An 11,930-nucleotide genomic window follows, 5' to 3' on the forward strand; every position below is an offset into this window, starting at 1 on the left:
GAAACAGCCTTGAACTGAAGTAGATGCTATGTTGGATGGAAGGTAATAATTTTGACTTGGGTGTTAGGATTGTCTGGGACTTAAAGCAAGACTTAGTTGCAAGTAGTGGCAGTATCATACAAAATAACCATTGGGATGATATATAGATCCATTACCTGTGCTAGTAGCTATCTGTGTAACACTGTTCACACAACTGGAGGTTAAAAAGAAAGAGCAGCCAACTTTTTTTTTTTTTTTCTCCTCATGAGCTGCTGAATGAAAGCCCAAAAAATTCAGAGCAGAAGAATAGAAATGTCAAATGGGGACACATAGTACTTAACTCTATGGTACTCCCATCGAGAGTTGGTCAGACAGTTTTAAGAGCTGTCTCTGGATGCTTTTTTTGGTATCTTTGGTGCTACAGACATTCAGCAGGGACTGTTTCTCCCTCCCCACTGCCCATCTGTTGCTGGAGCTGCTTATGGAGCAGTGCTGGCTTTCCTCCCTCTCCACCACTGACTAGATGGTGTGGCAAAGACCCTCCAGCTGGGCTCTCTTCTCGTAGGCAGATGGAGAAAGGTGAATTGTGGAGAAAGGTAAATTGCAGAGAAAGGCAATTTGAGAGAGCACACTGGGAAAGAGAGAACAGCCAGGCAGAAGCTGGGGCGGGGGGTGAGGGAAGCCATAATTTCCAGAGAAAGAGATATAACAGTGTCTCAACTACATCTCCTGCATTTTTCCTGAGGGAAGTTTGGCAGCTACATTTTTGAGGTTTGTGTGCATGAGGTCAACAGACTTGTTTGGTAGTTGTTGTGACGCTTGCCCTTTTATCCTTCCTTTTGATTTGATAACTATTGCAGTGTGTTGTTTGAAAGATTATGCTGTGTATCTCTAAGCTTTTCATTGACTAGTTGTAGAAGCTTTTAGAATGATTTTCACATCTAAAAGAACCTATTTTGTTTTAAGAGCAGAGAAAAACTGTTTGCCGTTTAATTTATAATTTTAGCAATTTCCCCCGATGAATCTTCTCTAGATGACTTAGTTAAACTCTGTCAATCAAATCCCTTTATGCTGATTGCCTCAAATCACTTTTAAGCCTTTCAAAAGAACAAGAAGACAAGAAAAAAATCAATTTTAACATCCAGAATCCTAACAGACTGGATTGATCTTTGAAAGTCTTCTTTCAAGAGTTAACAGTAGAAGATAGAGAATACTGTGAAACAAAGTGAGTTGTAAAAGTAGATGGTGATCCAAAGGCAGCCTTTATTGGAAATACCGTAATTTTGAGATATGAAAATTATAAAGGTGCCTGGGTAGTTGTAAAGCATTTTCTTTTCCTGACAGTGCTGATGCAGCTTTGGTGGCTGTTGTAAAAAGGAAGCACGGCTTATGGGTTCCTGCTTTCTTGCCACCTGAAGTATGGAGATGCTGGACTTCTGCATGCTTGCTGCTTTTCAGCTTCTCTAATGTCCCTAGAATTTTGACTAAACCATAGGCAATTTCAGATGTCTCAGTTTGTTTGCTTTGATGTACATTGCACAACGCTGTTTTGGAAAATACTGCTGGTAGCTGTTATTTAATGACTTAGTTTGTAAGTGGAATTGGTGTCTTGTAGTGATAAACTATATGATGTTTATCGCTTCTTTAAAAAAAAAAAAAAAGCTGTGCAAAGATCCTTCCATTAGTTGTCCCTTTAGCTTATGAAAAGTGGGGTGGAATGATGATAGGAATTCAAGCTTTATCACTTGCAATATATAATATATGATTTTGTCTTCTGATTATGCCATTATGATGCTGCAATTGATGTGTATGTGAAGCGGCTATTCCATAAATAGTTCTACATATAGTTTCCTTGGTATATGTATGTGACTTCCATTGATCTTAGTGGCATGTATAGTGCAGAATGAAGAAAACCCGTATTTTATCCCCTCTGTATCAAGTGCTTGCAAGTCACATCATACTAAAATCATATTTGTACTGTTGCAGCCACTTTCAAGTCACGATTTTTTGCAATCATCAATATTCTTTTCTTACTGTTCCATTCACCAATATGTGGCTACTTCCTGCCGTCCAGTATTATCGATATTCCAAGAGACAGTAGAGAGACAAAACAGATTTATTCAACTTCACTGAAGTATCTGTCTCACGATTCTACTTTTCATCTTTAGAGCTGGCCACTGCTTAAGGGAGGTTGGACCCTGGTAACCAGCACGCTACGAAGCAGTTCTGTAAAACTCGTCTGATTTCTTATTTTTTCTTCTTTCTTTTCTGTACCTATTTAATTTTACTATTTCAGTGACAGGGGCACTTTTGGGGGGCCTTGGGTAGTGAGTAACCTCAGAATCTCCTGCTTTTTGAACACGTTTCTAATAAAGCCTCAAAAGTAAAAACAAGCAAATGAAATGACAAATCCACTGTCTACAATGAAGCCTCCAGGCTTTCAGCCTTATCATCATTCTTAGCAGGGCACAATACCTGTCAGGTATTTCAGACATTGAATACAAAATTTGACTCAATGTAGAACATCCTCTTTTCACCTGAAACAGCAGTCAAGGATATTTCATATTATTTTAGAAAAATTGCCTATCAAAAATCCAATTGAAGCACAAATACAAAGAATGAATGGTCAAATACAAAGAATGAATGAATACCAACAAGGTATGGGCTTTTGATGGCCCAATTATGAAGCAAATAGCTCCTTTTTAAAGGGCTGTTTGAGGGCATCTTTTCTTAAAGATCATCTTAAGGGTGTGTGAGTTGAGAAGGAGGGATAGCTGTAATAACTCTTTAATCAAGGACTCTCAGATGTTCCGGGCAGCATCTGTGGGTCCAGGCAGAGTTGGACCTTGTCCATGGAAGGGCCTATACCAAACACCACAGCGCTGCGATTGCGATGTGGACTAGGAAGCGGGAGCAAAGGGACAGAATGAGAGACTGGGATCCACGTGCAGGTCGTCCTCTGCCTTTCTTCTATCTCCCAGCTTTCACCCTGCGAGCTTGTGGCAATAGGTGCAGCGTGGGGGGGGGGGTCACACAGAAGGGGAAGCACGTGTTCTCCTCTAACCTTGTCTTTGTCCAGCCCGTCTGACCTCCTCCGACTTTTTTTCTGAGAGTACTAGCGCAGAACTTAAAAGGGAGAGCATGGCTTCCAGCGTACATTTTTACATCATTCTATGGTTCTTCGGAAACTTAACATTTATATTTTGATGTATGAAGTTTAGATGCAAAGATTTACATTACCTAATGTATTGAACGGAGCCTGACATTCAGTAACAGCAAGGTCCAATGTTGGGGCATCGCAACACCATCAATTCTGTTTTCTAAAACTAAAGTACTGCTTTTTTAAATAGCAACAGTGCGCAGAGGAAAATAAAACAAAATGGAGAGGGATGGTCAGAAGATGGAAAAAGAACCAATGCAATTGGCACCTTGTCAGACTCTTAGAATAAAAGTCTATTTCTGAGCATCCTTCTGGAAGGAGGAGGAGAATTGCAGACAACCATTGCGGACAAAGTATCAAACAGTAGCTTGAAAAGGCTGTGTTAAATCTAAGGTTTTCTAATATAAGTACTCAGTTTCACAGAATTGATCTTTATAATGTGTCTTTAAAGCAGTTCTCTGTGTCTTAAGAGAAAAAAGAAAAAAGTACCAAGAAAAAAAAAGAAAGGAATCCCAAACACACTTTATTTGCACCATGTCAGGCTCAGGAAGGTTAAGGTGAGGTTCAGGCTTCTACATGGGAAAATTAAGTAAGTAAAATTGTCAGTTGTTTTGTAACATAATCTCACACATTTTATCTGTTTCACTGGGGTGAGATGTTCAAGTCAGTGTTTTGCAGGGGAATGTTCTCTTAGCTGACTACAGCAGTTTCGTTTCTCCTGTACCTCATTTCTCCAACTTTTCCCAAATACTGATTTCAGACTTCTTTCTGACCAACACCCCAGTCAGAGTCCTGAGAACTCTTTCATGAGAACTTTCCCATTTTCCTCTTTTTCACCAGGCTATTGCTTGAATATTTCCCTCTGGTTGCTCCTTCCTCCTCTGCGACGCGTGTGGCTGCCTTTGTCTTACTTCTCTTCAGAGCCTGGGCACCAGCCTCAGTGAAAATATAGAGAGAACAGCAAAGATGGTCCCCTTGCCTCATTGCTTTTGCTTCATATTGCAGCAGGCATCATCTGCCAGGGAGAGCAGCAGCAAGGAAAAGTCTTGTTTAACCCCTTGACCTGGCAGACGTTCAGCATAGATTGAATCCTCAAAGCATGTACCTGCTGAATTTTAATAAGTCTCTGTTAGGAAGAGGTGATTTGAGATTCTTGCAGGAGCAGGCTCTTTCAATAGTTACATCTCTCATACCTTTATTACCTTGGTGCAGAATACCAAATCCTGCACTTCATCATGGAGGTACTACATCTCAAAACCAACAAAAAAAAAACCCAAATAAACAAAAAAAACCCACAATAAAAAAATATTTTTTTTTTCTTCTTGAAATGATATTGTAAGTTTGAATTTTATCCATTCAAAATGAACTAACAGCTGAAAGGAGAATCTTAATGGAAAGCATTGTGTAACCTTAATTATAGTTGCTGCTCCCTTGGAACCTATGGTAATATTCTTGGACTAATCACTGGGGAGGAAAGGATTGTCCAAGGGAAAACAGTAAAAATCTTTGCAGGGAATATTGAGATGTGACTCATGCTACATCACCAAAACACTTAGCTTTTCAGCAGGCAGTAAAGCTGAATTTCTGAAGTAAATGCTTAATATTACTGCCAGTCCATGGCGGGAAGGTAGTACCATAAGCAGTCCGTATTGTCTCTGAATTTTGGCACTAGCATTAGGTGGGCGAGTCCTTGAAATGCCCCTGCTTCCCCTTCCTTGATTATGTAGGCAAGGTGGGTACTTCAGGAGGACTCAGAACCTGACAGTAAATTTTAACTACTGAGTAGTAAAACATACTAATATACCAATAGCAGTGTATTACAGGGAAAAAAAAGTTCCTTTTCCATTGAAAAGAAAATGCTTGGCCATGTTCGGGTTTGAGCTTTGTGACAACAAGAAAGAAACCTTGATTCCCTGTGATCTTTTTGCTTAAAGGAGTCCTTGCCCTTTCACTTAAGGATGTATATGATGCAGTTCTCCAAAGGAGAACCAGATTTAATGGACTTCTGATCAAAAACTCACCCTACTCTGAGTTCTTCTTGTTCTCTGATTTGTACTTTTTATTTCTCACTGAGATATCGACAGATTAAATGGTCTGTTAACTAGCCCATATTACTATTGGCCATATCTTGACCCAAATGAGAGGGTAGGGAATTGAGCTATGCCTTCTCTGTCAGTGAATGTTTTAATTATTCAGTAGAGACAGTGAGAAAGGTGTGTAATTAATTACCAGGTGCACACTATGATCATTTCATTTTCAAAACCAGCCAAATGAAAAAACCTTATCCAATAAATTTGCTTTCTCATTTAGTACCACAGTCTCTGTTTGGATCCTTAATAGTGCAGCACTGAATTTAAACACTGCGTCTTGATTAATTAAAAAAGGAAAAGGAAAGTGCTTACACTATTTGCACTCCCAAAAAAGCTCTTCCAACGTAAAGTGTTTCTGTCACTTTTGTCATACATAGCTTACAGGGCCATAGTTTTCCTGGACTTTACCTGCCATGGTTAGGCAAATCTAGCATGCAAGCAGTCAGATTATCTGAAAATATTGTTTGATGTTCACTTTGGAGATTCTTCTAGTCATCCATGGAAGACTTCATTAACTGCCTCATTCATTTGGTGCTTTAGCTTTAGTTCTTATGCTATTGCTTATTCAGAACTTCCATGAGGGACTAGGTCGCACCTGAAATCAGGAACTAGATGCGTTATACTCACCAGAGTGAGTAATATTAGGTTTCTTCCTATTATATATCGCTTCTACTAGGATTTTCTGGGAAAGTGTGTGGGAAAAGTCCTGTATGCATATTTATTATCTGTTAAAACTCAACGTGCCACAGCTGAATTACTGTGGTTTTGACCATGTACAGCTAAATCTCTCAGGAAAAGCAACACCGCCAAGTCTAAAATTTAGATAAGAAAGGAGAGGAAATGAGAATAAGCAGGTAGTAATAGCATACAATAGCTGGTTAAAATTATCACGGATCCAATCTCTTCAAGAATTTATCTGCCTCTAAAACAATATTTTTCTCAGAATAATATAACATGGACAGGGAGAGCTTGTAACTTCCTTCCTGTGGTCCCAGCCATGTACAGACCACGGAGAAGTTGGCGGGGACACAGAAAAAAGTAGCAACTACCCACTGTTCCAGAGAAGTTATTTTGCAATAGAAGGTTCTGCATTTCTTCAGGAGAAAGATAAAGCAGTGTCAGGCTACAGCTCTCGTTGGCTTATGTAGAAAGCGGGTGACAGACGCTTCTAGGTCTATTTTTGCTTTTGTTTTAGGCTCCCTTAATCCCTTCACCCAACTTTGTTTCTTCTGTTAGAATACGCCCTGCTCAGATAATCATAATCACTTCTCATCCAGCATCCCTATTCCCATTTTCTCCCATAAGCAACCTGCTTTCCCTGCCCCTCCGCCCCCCTTTGGTCTGCTGCTCTGTTTCCTCTTTCCAGTGAGTATTTCCCTGTTGCTTCTCTCCTGCAGCATCCCCTTGGTGTATGATATTTTGAAGGACCCCTTTGACACTAGCCTTGCCCGGCTCACCTCAGGAGTGAGTTTTACAGAATCACTAGGTTGGAAAGGACCTTCAAGATCATCAAGTCCAACCATTAATCCAGCACCACCATGTTCCCTAAACCGTGTCTTGAAGTGCCACATCCACACGTTTTTTGACCACTTCCAGAGATGGCAACTCCACCACCTCCCTGGGCAGCCTCTTCCAATGCTTGACCACCCTCTCAGTGAAGAAATTTTTCCTAATATCCAATCTAAACCTCCCCTGGCGCAGCTTGAGGCCATTTCCTCTTGTCCTACCACTAGTTACTTGGGAGAAGAGGCCAACACCCTTGTCACCACAACCTCGTGGTTTCTAGTTGTTACTTTCTGTGGCAGCTCTGATTTGGTGGGTGACACTGTTTAAATGTGTCCTCAGCATTACAGCAACTTCTGGCAGACTTTCACTGGCGTAGCTAGCAGCAGCAAGTTGTTTCTCAGTGTTTCCTTGCAGTACAAGCCCTGGTAGCTGTTTGCAGTGGAGTGACCAAAGGAGTTACCATTTGGACTATGATGTACTTATTGTGGATTTCCTACTTCCATGATGTTATCTGTAGTTGGCTGGAACTATACCAAATAACAGAGCCAGCAGCATTATATTGCTATCCTGTTGTCTGGATCATTCAGAGATAAATTTGGGAGATAATTTTGGGAACTTGCATTCTTAATAGGCTAAGCCTCTACTGTAATCTGTATGAATAGGAAGTATGTGTTTATAAGGAAGCTAATGCAAAGGAAAGGTTGGAGACCTCCCAAAATGCACAGCCAAATCACTCCACAGTTGACTCCTACTGTTACAACAGTTAAAGTGGTTTCTGCAAGCCTGGGACTTAGTGGTGCTGTAGTTGTATTGTGACTCTAAAATACTTAATGCCAAAATCACTGGGCACTGGTTTGGCTGTGCATCTGCAGTGCTGTTTTTGTGCCCTGCTGTGGACTTGCTTCTCTGCCAGCTTGTCTTCTCTCCCCAACCTGGGTGTTGCCATGTGCATATTGTCTTCCAGCGGTGGGAAAAGCACCTGGCTTTTCTCCCCTGGTGGAGTTGCTCCTAATGCCCCAGGAAGGTGCCAGAGCCAAGGTTAAAGTCCCATAGACCAGGGAGATCAGAGGGTAGGAAGGGAATCACTGTTCCCTGTAACTTCTGTCATGAGATGAAATATTTTGGGTATATGACCCAGCCTCCTAGTTTGGATTACCTGTTAAGGAGGCAGGGCATACCTCTGCCTGTGGTGCTCGGAAGCTTCACTTACCCTCATGTAAAAGATTTCATAGTATTGTGGTATTACAGGTATCTTTGTTCTTTTTTTTTACTCAGTTATTTGTAGCCTTTCTGGTTTTACTCCTTAAAGGAGAAAATAGCACTTTTGGGGGGATAATTTGATACCTCTGAAAATATTCCGAACATCTGTAATTTTAATACAAATACTGTTATTGACAGGACTACAGCGTACCACGCTGATGTAGTTAACTCAGTGAAGGAGTCTGAGGTCAGGTTTGTGTGTCTTTCTAGGGTGGTTAGAAGTTTTCTGTATCCTTTCACACCTTATAGATTTTCTTGGGGAATGATTGTCTGAGGCCCAACTGAAGTTTTACGACAGTTGGATATTTATAAGAAATCTCCTTCTCTTTCTACTGCTCCCATTCATCATACGGGTTTCCTAATGTATAAGCGGCTTCAGTTTCATGCTACAGCCTCCCTCTCTGACTGTGTCTCTCCGCAGCTTGACTGTGTATTTCCTTACACTGGTGAGAACACAATAATCTTTGAGGTTTCTTATCCCTCATTCGAATTTAGCTGAGCTCGGTCAATGTGCCCAAAGGTTGCAAGAATGCACAGATGCGTCTTCCTTCTCCTCAACACCAAGCACTGACATGTAACCTTTGCTTCTATAGAAAGACAGACTAAAAAGGCAGCAGCTAATTATTATCAGCGGTAGATCAGTTAGTTGCACCTTGCTTTAAAAAAATAAATATATTCTCCTCAGCCACAAATGCACCCCAGTCAACAATCGGCAGTCAGATATAAGGAACTTGTTTAGATTACTGAAAAAAAAACCCAAAGGATTAAGGAGCAATCTGATCACATAGTCACATATTTATATGAAAGGCCTTAGAATCACAGAATCGTGTAGGTTGGGAAAGACCTTTAAGATCATTGAGTCTGTTAACCTAGCACTGCCAAGTCCCCTGCAAAAGCATGTCCTTAAGTGCCACATCTACACATCTTTTAAATACCTTCAGGGATGGTGACTCAACCACTTCCCTAGGCAGCCTGTTCCAATGCTTGATAACTCTTTCAGTGAAGAAATTTTTCCTAATACCCATCTAAACCTCCCCTGGTGCAACTTGAGGCCATCTCCTCTCATTCTATCGCTAGTTACTTGGAAGAAAAGACTGACACCCACCTTGCTACAACCTCCTTTCGGGTATCTGTAGACAGCGATAAGGTCTCCTCTCAGCCTCCTCTTCTCCAGAGTGAACAACCCCAGTTCCCTCGTAAGACTTGTTCTTCAGACCCTTCACCAGCCTAATTTTTGGACACGCTCCAGCAACTCAATGTCCTTGTAGCGAGGGGCTCAAAACTGAACACAGGATTCGAGGTGCGGCCTCACCAGTGCCGAGTACAGGGGCACGATCACTTCCCTACTCCTGCTGGCCACACTATTCCTGATACAGGCCAGGACGCTGTTGGCCTTCTTGGCCACCTGGGCACACTGCCGGCTCATGTTCAGCCGGCTGTCAACCAGCACCCCCAGGTCCCTTTCCGCTGGGCAGCTCTCCAGCCGCCCCTCCCCAAACCTGTAGCATTGCATGGGGTTGTTGTGACCCAAGAGCAGGACCCGGCACTTGGCCTTGTTGAACCACATACACCTGACCTTGGCCCTTTGATCCAGCCTGTCCGGATCCCTCTGCAGAGCCTTTCTACTCTCAAGCAGGTCAACACTCCCACCCAACTTGGTGTCATCTGCAAACTTACTGAGGGAGCACTCAGTCCCCTTGTCCAGATCATCAATTAAGATGTTAAACAGAACTGCGCCAGTATTGAGCCCTGGGGAACACCACTTGTGACTGGCCACCAACTGGATTTAACTCTGTTCACCACAACTCTTTGGACATGGCCATCCAGCCAGTTTTTTTACCCAGCAAGTAGTATGCCTGTCCAAGCCATGAGCAGCCACTTTCTGCAGGACAATATTGTGGGAAGTGGTGTCAGAGGTTTTTCCCCCTGATTCTTACCCATAAACACTCGACCCTGTCATCACCATCGAGTTCTAGACAGTCAAAACACTCCCTAACATACAGGGCTACCCCACCGCCTCTCCTTCCTTGCCTATCCCTTCTGAAGGGTTTATAGCCCATCCACTGCAGCACTGCAGTCGTGCAAGTCATCCCACGATGTTTCCATCATTGCAACTATGTCATAGTTTTGCTGCTGCACAATGGCTTCCAACTCCTCCTGTTTGTTGCCCACGTTGCCTGCATTGGTGTAGATGGGCTTCAGCTGGGCTATTGATCCTGCCACCTTTTTTTGGGAAGAAGCCCTAATTCTTATGTGACCATTCTCAGGCGCTTCTGTGGTTTCTACCACATCAATAACCCGCATGTCTTTGCTGCCAAGTGGATCTCCATCCCCTACCTCCACTGAGACCAAAGGACCTCGCTAGCACGCTGTCCCTCAAACGTTGGCGTGCTGCCTCCAGGCTTACCTCTAGTAAGCCTGTTTTTTCCCTTCCCCCCTTCAAATCTAGTTTAAAGCTTGCTCTAGGATCATCTGATTAGCAGTTTGTGTCTTGGGTAAACTGGCAAGTCTGATGAAAATATATTGTTCCTGTCAAAATAATGTTGTTGTTTATATACATTTTGCAAAAATCACCTCTCACTGCTCCGAAGTTGTTGATTTTTTTTTTTTTATTTAAATGCATTTATAACTCATTCATAACTGTTAATGGGGGAGCATCTACAGAATACAAAGTAGTCAGAAGCAGAAAGGTTTGCTGAGCAACTTCCAACAAACTGCCTTGTGGTGGTGTGATAAGCAGAAGATGGGAGCGTCCACAGTGGGTTGTTGTGGAATGTTTTTCATAATACATTTCAGCCAGGAAATAAAAATCAACACCTTTAGTCTGGTTTGGTTTGGAGTTTTGTTTGGGGTTTTTTTTTTTGGCTCACTTAGTTTAACCACAGCTGGCCTGATCTGTCTTCTAAGTTTATTTCGGTTAGTAACATGGCTGTTACAGTGAATGCCTCAGGAAAGCTAATAAAAATGGCTAAACGGGCACTCTGTCAAAGGCATTATTGGCTGGTTTTGAAATGATCAAAGTAGCATCAGGCAAAGGCAAGCAGTCACAATTCTGAGACACTCATTCTCAGAGGTTCATGAATTGATTCTGGAATTCCAGAAGAGTCTGCTTTGTTAATATGGGTTATAACTGGATGGAATATTTATTCATGAGTTTTTAGAAAATCTCTGACGTGTTCAATGTTTGCTGTTTCACCTTTTGTTGTCATCAGTGTGCACTTAGAATATGCTCTATCCTACGTAGCTGTTGCTACTAGTTTATGTTGCTAGGTATTTCTAAGATGTCCTCTCTCTCATTTAAGATCTTATAATAAAAAAAAAAAGATGTAACATGAGTTTGTTTCCTGAAGAAACTTATCGTTTCCTTATCGTTTCTTATTTGTATTGTATTCTTCACTTTCTCACCTGCGTAGCAGCTGCTGACGCGGTAAGCCGCACATGTGCTATAAATGCTTTTCATTTAATAATCACCAGTCAAATGTATTAGAAGTAGATCGAGAGCCGAGATTTGGGCAGATGTGCAAACAATTCTTAATAATGCCAAATGTTCATGACTTGAAAAGCTTATAATTGACAAGCAAAGGGTGAGATAGATAAATGCACTTGTATCTTTTTCACTTTCCAATGTGAGAAAGATGGTATAGAGATGTCAAGTCACTTAACTCATGACCACACAATCCTCTCCTTTGTTGGAAATTGCATTTGGACCTACTTTTTCCTAAACAGGGACTCTTCTCATTGTCTGCTTTGTTTTAAATAGAAGTTGCTTTGCTGTACTTGGCTGTGCAATTGCAATGCCTATGAATAAGGTTCATTGCCTTCCCGATACTCGCTATTCTGCATATTAATAATTCTCTTTTCCCACTCTGTTTTGATACTTCATGCTGACGTACCGCATGCAGCAGTGCTGGCCGTGCAGTTTAAGCCTCTTTCCC

Source organism: Phaethon lepturus, unplaced genomic scaffold, assembly GCF_000687285.1.
Source record: "Phaethon lepturus isolate BGI_N335 unplaced genomic scaffold, ASM68728v1 scaffold9277, whole genome shotgun sequence".
Classification (NCBI taxonomy): Eukaryota; Metazoa; Chordata; class Aves; order Phaethontiformes; family Phaethontidae; genus Phaethon; species Phaethon lepturus.